Raw genomic sequence first — 9,668 nt, 5'->3', positions numbered from 1 at the left:
TTCTATTGAAGCTCTGGCTGTATGTTGAGTGTTGTCCTGAGTCTACGACTTTTAAAAGATTTTCTTCCAAGGTTGCCCCTGTTTAGTTTGGTGTTTAGATAAATTCACCTTCTTATTAACTCTGACCAATATCATTCTCACTGCCTGATGCTGCCACCACCGTTGTTCACCATTGAGATGGCGTATTCAAGATGTTTGCTTTCCTACCACATTGTGTTTTTCTAATCATTTCAAATGTGGTCTAATCTGCACCTTTTTTCCACATCTTTTCTGGCTTTCTTATTACAATTCAACAATCCTGCATAATTTATAATTCTATTACCAGATTTATGAGCTGCATGATGGGTTGTTGTCCTGTTGGAAGCTTTTCCCACATGAGCTGTGGTAAAGCAGCGTCTCTGGCAGCTTTTCCAGAGTTGCCGTGGATATTGAAACGGGTTCTCTTAATAATGGTCTCCTTTTCCGGCTTGCCAGTTTATGTGCCATATTTTAGTTGTCCCACACACTTTAGATAATGGAGTGAACAATAAGTCGCTCAAACCTTGACAAATTGTTTTATAAGCTAATCCTGTGGACCACTAATCAGGTGACATCGGACGACAGTTGGTTATTTGGTTTTTCAAAGTAAAAGATGGCTGAAAACATTTTCTCACCTCACATTACACATGCCTATGTATAAGTAAAAAATTAAAACCATGTATTATTTTCCTTCCACTTCACAATCATGCACATTTTTTTTTGTTGATCTAATAAATAAAATAAAATGTTGTGGTTTCGGCATAACAAAATAGCAAGTTTCAGGGGTGTGAAAACTTTTACAGTTTACTGTTGGACGCAGCAACCAAATGCAAAAAGACACAGATGCAATAATTACCACATTGCCCTAGATAAGAACCTTGTGTGTAATTAGATCTCATTAAGGTCTATGAGTGTTATTTTAGGGCACTGAAAGGCTCGATGAGCAGCACTTGATATTATGGGTTATTAATGCTGCAACATCTGGTGTCGTTCTGGCACTGGTCTGACTGCGCTTGCTGGGAAATTCAGTATGCAACTCATTCTGTGGCGGTAAGATGCAATCCAGCATTTTCGTGTCACTTTCTTGCATGAAATATATATGTGTGTGTATATATATATATATATATATATATATATATATATATAAAATATTGGTTTGTGAATCCGCATAGCTCAATATGTGTTGTGTGTTTGCGCGCAAGATTGTTTGCGCTGATGACCAGTCAGAACACATTACACACGCCGCCGAGGGAAGCGGCCCTCTGTCGGTGGAAAAGCAATTGATTCTCCATTTCCATATTAATGAGCAGATTTGTTAAGAGCCTGCAGGAGAGGAAGAAAATAACTGGGTCTTCATAGGGCACGACATTTATAAATAAAGCTGATGCAGAGAAAAAATGGAAATTAAACCTTTTAGTTTAATAAATTTGAGGCGTCCGCAGCAAAGCGAGCGATTTGCATTTCCATTTGTGGCCAAATAATGAGAGTGCGGGGCCATGATGAGCCTGCTCGTGCTGCTTTTGGGTCTCAGGCAGTCAGGCAATCACTCCAGCGTGCAGCCTGCCACCTCCGTGTCATTAGCTGGGGCCGGTTGCTTCTGCTTCTCAGCTTTCTGAGATTATGTAGAGAACCAGAGATTCTTATTGTCACTTTGAAAGAGGAATAGTGCTTGGGTTGACAGCAAAATCCACCAACTCAGATGTGTCCATCTTTTTCTCCAGCTATTCAACTTCTTTCATACAGGCAGATGTCACTTTAAATTTTGTTGCTGTGGTTGTTGTGCTAAAACAATGTGTCAGAAACCTTGTCTCTCTCATAAACACTTGCTCTCGGATGCACACGTATGGACACGCGCACACACTCACACACGCACGCACACAAAGCATCACTGATTGAATTTATTGGGGAATGGATGTTGACTAGACCACTCCAAGTGGGCTAGATTGTTGTTGTTCCCAGATTGACAGACAGACCCAGAGTGGCTGATTGAAAGTGCCTTTTAGCTTGCTCTCACTGTATATTTGATTTGGCAAAATGGAAGGGGAGTCCAGTCTTTTCCCAGGATGCAAACACAAGCCCTTGTGTTTGTGTGGGGAGCGTTTTTGTGTGTTTTCTGTGCATGGTGACTTGTGGAGGCTTTCGTAAATACTGCATAAAACGTACCCTTTCAGGTATTAATTGAATAATGCAGCACTCCTGTCGTCAGCCATGAAGTGGGCCACTTTTGCTGCGGCCCGCTCCGCTCTCCTTGCCTGCGAATTGACTTGATTTATCCGTGTTGTTCCAGCCAATGGATGCCATTTGTTCCAAATATTTGACATAAACATGCAAAGAGCAGAGGCGTGCACTCATAAAATCAGCTTCTGGACCGTTGTTTTACAACCCAAAGAGGCCAACGGGGGGTGCTAAGCCTTTTTAAATCACGTGAGGCTCTCGCTGAGCCAACAGCATGTTAAACTTCTCTTTTAAGCAGTGATGTAGTGAAAAGGAACAAGTGCTGCTATAAAGAAAAAAGCAGAGAGGGACAAGAGGGTGAAGGAAGAGTGGAAAAAGGAAAAGAAGTGTGGAGGAGGGAGTGCAGCCGTAAGAGAGATGTGCAATGTGGTGCTAAATATGCCTAGTTATTTTCCATGCCTTTAATGGGACACATCTCATTGGGTGCCTTATGTCTGCTTCCAAACTGTAAAAGATGTTTAGCCTCGCACCTGCTGGAAATTCCCAGCAATAATGATAAGAGCAGCGGATTGAGTCCTTTCTGAATCCAACTCAGAATTAATGCCCAGGGTCCCCAAACAGTGTGGAAAAGTATGGACTTTGAGCTAAGCAGAAATCTGGGTTTTTTCCAGACTTAAATTTTTTATTCCTTGTTTCATTGCCGAAAAGGTATAAAATGTCTAACTTTTATGCTGGTTTTATAAAAAGAAGATGCACACGCTTACCGTCAGGCCATCTTTGTCATTATATTCTAGGTTCAGGATTTCAGTTGTATTCAGTTTACTTATGTAGCACCATTTTACAACAAATATTGTTGCAAGTCAATTCAATCCAATCATTCAGATTTAAATTCAGTTACATACATTCCAATTTTATCCTGGTTATAAAAATATTACTAGAAATAAAAATGTTTCTGAGCTACTACTGAAGGTGTGGACTCAACCTCCTTCAGACATTTAACTGCTTTCAACTTTTTCCACAAATCTTCCCTTTGTTTGACTTTTTTTTGCTTTTTGTTGCTTTTTATTTAAGTAAAAATTAGCAAATGTGCCGTAGTGTCATTAATCTGGAACTCTTGATTATACTGTTTTATTTTTCTGTACAATTGTTGACTAAAAACCCAATAATTTTAGCTGACGCTCAGTAAATCATAAATCTGAAAATCATGCATGTTTCATTGGAAAGATAAGGAATCCATTCTTCAGAGAGAATTTTTGATATGTGTTTGATTATTTACTCTATATCCACCCATCAGTCTGTCCATCCATCCTTTTTCACAGTCTGTGGTTCATGCCATGTTTAGGGATGACCTCTGTGGAAAACATGCCTCGAACTCATCTTTGATTTGGAAAAGTTGACCCAAAATTGGACTTAGGAGTTTAATTTGCATTGTAAAGCTACATGAAAACAAAGATAAATGATCAATATTTAATTCAAGTGCTTGCATATGTGGAAACTATGCTCATGTTTTGTCTGCGGTGTGTCGTGTTTATGGATTCGACGCTGCAGTCTCTGCAATCGCCTTTCAGCTGCGCTCAGGTTCAATTTGCTGATGTAGCACCTCTCCAGTTTTCAGCAGGCTAATATTTGCCAAACACATCAGCTATCTGTTTTTATTATCCAGGTGAATATGTTTGTCTTAGTACATCAATAATCATAAACAAAGCCATAAGTCTGTTTTTGCTTTCACCTCTCCTTTGGCATGCAGCTAACAATATCTCCATTTTGCCTTGCAGACAAGTTTTGTTTCAGGCAAGTCACAGTTTTCTTTATTTTTTATTTCATTCCAGTCCTAATTTAAGTCAAGCAGTGCCCTCACATGCAGTATATATAACTGCACACATAAATTCAGCCACACTGCCCGGCTCGAGGCTTGACTGAACGTGAGCTCTCCTATTACAGACAGTAATTACCGTCAGTCACCCTGTGTGTCCATAACAAGCCGGCATAATGCCCTAATCAGGCCTGGATTAATCTAACTCTCTCTCTAATCACGCTAAAAGTGATTTATATTGTTTTTCCTGTTCGGAACAAATGAAATCTGTAGCCCAAATTAATACTGGCTTTTCATCACTGGGAAGCTAAAAAGCCAGTAACCATCACATTCTTGTCATTAAGGCTGCATCTGTGGAGACACTCGCACACACCCGTGCACACGTATGTAATAGAAAAAAAAAAGTAATGTAATATTCCATTAACTGAGTAAACTAACAACATTAGTCTTCTGCTAAAAGGCTTTCAGACCAAGCAAATGGGGTCATCAGAGGAAGAATTAAAGTTTTATTGCTATTGTTTGACTTAATAATTACAATAAAAAATCATGACTGTTCAGTACTCTGATTTTATATAACGGTTTAACTTTAAAAAAGCACCGAGAATCCATTTGACAGCCTGATATATGTGACTGAGAGAATAATAACAAAGTAACAAACATAAAATCTATTTTTTCATTTTTTATTTTTTAACCGCCCAGAAATTATTCTTACAATTTTGTGGTCTCGAGCTTTCGCTGAAGATGGCATGCCTCCTGTTTTGCTCCGTGCCTCCTACTTTGTTTCATTTCCATTGTTAAACAAATCAATTCCAACCCTGGCTCACTTCCCACTGTTTTTCATTACGGAGACCAAGGCCGAACACGAACCCTGAAATTTCCTGCTCGCTATTCAGCTTGTGCTCGGAATACAAGCAAAACTCACAAGAGCCACATTTAGAAGATGCAAACTGTCGGCCAATCTGGGTTCTCGATTCCATATTTATTTCCTCCACCCAACTGCCCACAAACTCCAGAAACAATGCAGCGCTTAACCCAGAAATGGATGGATTTATCTATCTTTTTTTGTCTCCATGTTAATCTCTTTTCTTCCCCATGCTGTGTCTCACCTATGCTTTTCTCTCCTTCCTCTCCTTCTCCCCCACTCCTCCCCTCCGTTCCCTCTCCCCTGTTCTCTTCATGCTGTGTAATTCTCATCTTACACACTCTGTTGCTCTGGGGTATGAATAATGCATGGTGTGTGAGAAATCCTCAATCTCATGCTTGGCTCCCAGCGAGCATTACAAACCTTGCATCTCTATTACAGAGATGAATAGGAGAGAAGGGAATATCACATAGGACACACTTTGGCTTTCCAGTTTGTTTTCAGTATTAAAGCCACTGTTTAGTATTTCTGTAAAGTACAAAAAGAGGCTTGGTGACAAATAGGTTGACAACATTTTGCGATATTGACATTGGAGGTGAAAAGACCGTTTTCTTCACTGTCACAAAGTAAAACGGATGCAGACAGGAACAAACGGCTTCTAAATGAATCTGAAATTTTTACTAATCACTGACATTTTTACACTCCTCTTTGCTAAATGAATCGATTTTAGTAGGTTTGATAGTCTGCTAAAATCAATTTAAAAGGCACATTTTTAATTGAATGTAAGTGTGGACTTTGACTAGGCTGCTATATCCTCCATAAATGTGCTTTGATGTGAGCCGTTCCATCACTCTCCATCATATTTTCCGTTTTTGTCCTCAGACGACGCTCCTCTCCAGGCTCCAAGCATCCAACTTTCTGACTTTCAAGATTACCCTGAATTTATCTCCATCCACCTTCCCGTCAGCTCTAACCAACTTACCTGCTAAATGAAAGCATCCCCTCAGCATGACGCTGCACCACCGTGTTTTACTGTCGTATTTTCAGTGCAATTTGCATTTACAGTAAAGCCCCGAATTATTCATACCCCTGGTAGTTTTAGATTTGCAGTAATCTTTGCCTTTTCTGACTTTTTACGTCTGACCCAAAGAAATAATTGTTTTAAAGTTACCAGACCTGACGCTGTCTCCAGTGAAATAAAACAAAAAAACTATTCAGACTATTATGCCAAACCTGATTTTTCCATTGTTTATGGAAAAGGATATAAATAATTTAGGGTATAAATAATTTAGATACTTTATTATCTTTTGTGTGATCCTTGTCTAATTGTCTTGGTCAAATTAAAGTAATTTGTACTAATAGTTTGAGCTCAGCTGTAGCTCTTTTCCGTCATCCCTTCACCTCTGACCAGCTTTGTGTCCTTACTAAAGAGAAGCATCTCCACAGTGTGATATTGTCTCCATTGTGTCAATGTGGGGGTTGTGTGTTCAGTGTGCCGTCACTGTCACACACAGCATTTTGCATGTTGATCAAAAAGTTTAATTCTTCTTACCTCAGCACCGTTTTACAGGTTTTGTTTGACATGGAACCATTTTCTTATGTTTCAAACGTAATACATGATATAGATGTGAATCCTTACTGTCGTGGCTCACCATACTGCATGTTTTAGGTGTTTCCCTGCTGCCGTGCACCTGACTCCAATAAATAGATGATTAACATGTTCCTCCAGCACTTGATTCAGTCACACCACATTCAGATGACTGCATTTTAACGAGGCAGAGACATATCTAAAGCAGGAAGGACAGCAGGGCCTTAAAATCTACATAAAGAAGCGCTGACATGGATACTGTTTTTCTATTTGATTTCATCATAATAATATGAATGCAGAATGCATCTGTAAATACTGGTACTGGTTAACACCTACTCACTATTAAAATATGTTTACATAATAAAGGCTTCAACTGCAGATAAAAAAACTCAGTTAGGTCATTTCTTCCATCAGCATTTGTTTTATGAAGGGACACTTTTACTAAATGCAAGGCTGCTACATAGCATAAAATATCAGCTGGTTCACTTTTAAAGCCATTCTTCCTTCTGAGGTAGTGCAATGCACACTCGGTGTGTGTGTGTGTGTGTGTTGCTGTACGTCTGAGCCATCTGACGACATAAACCCACGTTTTATGAAGTGTGTGCATGCGATAAAAGCACTCAAGAGTTAAAGTGCTTTTCTACCATGCTCAAAGCCATGTGTCAGCACTAGACCACTAAATCCACACAATTCCCTTGAACAGTTTCCCTTTCTCTGATAGTCTATCATTCCTCTGTTTCAGATGGCTGGCTGCTGGGGCTGACAGGGCCAAGTCCTTGAGGAGATCATGTGTCTGTGAAAAGTACAGGACAAGAAAGCGTTATGTGAGCTCTCCAACTGTGTCTCTATCGTTGCCGTTTCCCCCTGTTCTGCTTCCTTCCCGATGCCTCCTGGAGGTTCATGTAGATTCAGTGATCCATGACTTTTGTAGGAGTACTCTGACAAATACGGTATATGGGATAATGTGACACATGCAGTCATGGAAAAAGAAAGTACTCCCCCTCTCAGATCCATGGAGTTCCATTTCAGGTCGTAAGGAGGATAATGGTCTACACCAGTTTTTGTAAATAATTTTAGTAAGTATGGAAGCACACAACAATGTTTACAGATGTGTGTTAACACAATGCCAAGAGGGAAAAACATCAACAATGATAAAGATTGTTCTCTGTCACCATGTCAAAATTCACAAGTACGATTTGTTCTGAAGAGTTGCAAACAGAAAGCCTTTCCCTGTAAAGATGGCGGCAAAGTCGGGTCTTAGTGGATCTGAAGACTTCAACTTTTATTTTTTATGAGCCACTGAATAAAAGGGAGTACTTACTTTTTTTTCCAACACAGCTTTTACCATGTGGTTTAACAAATGATGATCTGGAATCTGTTGTGTAGTTGATCCAAATTTTTCTCTAACGTATACATTATCTAAACTGTAAATTATATTCCTCTTTCCTATGACTGCGTGTTGCACAGTTGTTGCAATTGCTTCTTATAAGTATTTTATAAAAAAAAAAAAAAGTTCATACCCCGAGTGTAACGGGTAAAAAACCCCCCTCAAATGTAACACATTTCTGAAATCTCACAGAAATATTCTTCCCATTTTCTCAGACTAGTCTTTGTCTTCCATCTTTTTTAAGCACGTTGTGGACGAACCCCTGACGAATTACGCTAACGACCCAGGCCTCGCGCTGCAGCTCTGCTATGAAATTAATATCTAAGGTATGGAGATATAGAGCAAATAGATGAGAATAGGAGCCCAATACTCACCCTTGGGTACCGCGTGCTCAGGCACAGACACACACACATGCGAACGCTTACATATACTGCACACAGACCCTGACAGGCAGGCTATTATCCCCCCAGTTCGCACTGCTGTAATTGGCTATCGCTTTTTACAAATGTGGTTCCCACTAACTCGCATATCAGCTCCCATCTCATCAGATGTGTAGGGGTCACCATGTCCGTGTGTGTGTATGTGTGTGTGTGTGCATATATTTACTGATATATATAGTATGTAAGGGGTCACTGATGTTCCCAATCTTCATGTCTTTTCTTCACAGACTCATTTATGTCCGTGCTAAACGAGCTAACAGATGCCAAGTGTGTCAGTGGCTGTATCCTCTTTAGCGGTGCCAGAGCATTTAGCCATTAGTCTGCTAATAGCATCAGGATCTCTCTCACGGCGGCGAGGTGATGATGAAATATTAGCTTAGCTCGAGTCGTTATTAGTAAGCTGAGAAATAAAACGAACTCGATCTCCAAGACTGGAGATCGAGTTCGTTTTATTTCTCATGAAGAGATCAGAAACAATGGCTGTGTATTCAGATTCATATTTTTGTCTGTTCATTAATGACAACTAAAGGCAATTAATATTTTTTTCTGTTTTATGCACTGTAAAATTCATTGTATTTTCTGATGGGGTTATATCTGTTTTTTTTATTAATATTGTGCAAAATATTAATGATGCACAGCTAAAGTTTTCTGCAGGAACTTAGTGAAGAGCTATAGGCACTTGTACAAAGTTAACGTTTAATTTGACTAAAATCAAATCTTTTTTTTTTAAAGATATAATCAGAAATTGAATTTTGATGCTTTTCCACACCAACACTCATTTATAGGGGCTTACCTTTTCAAAATGTGTTTGTCTCCAGATATTTTGAATTTGATCCTATTGTTTTGTTTTTGCTTGTTTCAAGGCTGGTTGCTCAGTGCTGCTGTGTTTTATATGTCCATTTAAACCAAACAGAGTTTTGAACTTTGTATCGTAAATTAGGCCTCATTAAAATGTCACTTACACTCCCTTGGACTGTCAGAATACAGATGGAGAGATAGATCGCCTGCAGTTAGAGCACCGCTGTGGGCAAGTGCCTACACATAATGTTAGCATTAATGATCTGTTTCAATCACATTGCTGGTAGATTAGATTAATTATCAATTAGGTTAGAATTTAAAATGTATTCTTTCACCATAATCAAGAGACAAAAAAAAAACTGAGTTTCAGTCTCAACATTGAAACACCCTCTGTGCAGCTAACTCACGTATAATGGATTCCAACAACCTTTTGCATGATGTTAAGATGATATGCATAATGAGCTGCAACGAACAGTGTTAACAATTATACACCATAATACTAACACAACTGGGACGGTGGTAACACATGAATCTCACACTTACTTACACTGTTGGTAAAAGATCTGTAAAAAGGCTTAAAATGATCA

At 39.2% G+C, this 9,668-nt stretch overlaps 1 long non-coding RNA gene across 1 annotated transcript; it reads left to right on the top strand.

The window, feature by feature from the left end:
• The first annotated feature begins 7,201 nt into the window (after positions 1–7,201).
• Positions 7,202–9,246, top strand: LOC106956817 (uncharacterized). The gene is made up of 3 exons (XR_001426828.1): positions 7,202–7,280; positions 8,088–8,169; positions 8,511–9,246. It is a non-coding gene; the product is annotated as an uncharacterized LOC106956817 (long non-coding RNA).
• Positions 9,247–9,668: the final 422 nt, after the last annotated feature.

Source organism: Poecilia latipinna, unplaced genomic scaffold (assembly GCF_001443285.1).
Source record: "Poecilia latipinna isolate Pla-1442-1.1 unplaced genomic scaffold, P_latipinna-1.0 Scaffold846, whole genome shotgun sequence".
Lineage (NCBI taxonomy): Eukaryota > Metazoa > Chordata > Actinopteri > Cyprinodontiformes > Poeciliidae > Poecilia > Poecilia latipinna.
The sequence above is the reverse complement of the archived record's forward strand: the minus strand, read 5'-3'. Positions and strand labels throughout refer to the sequence as shown.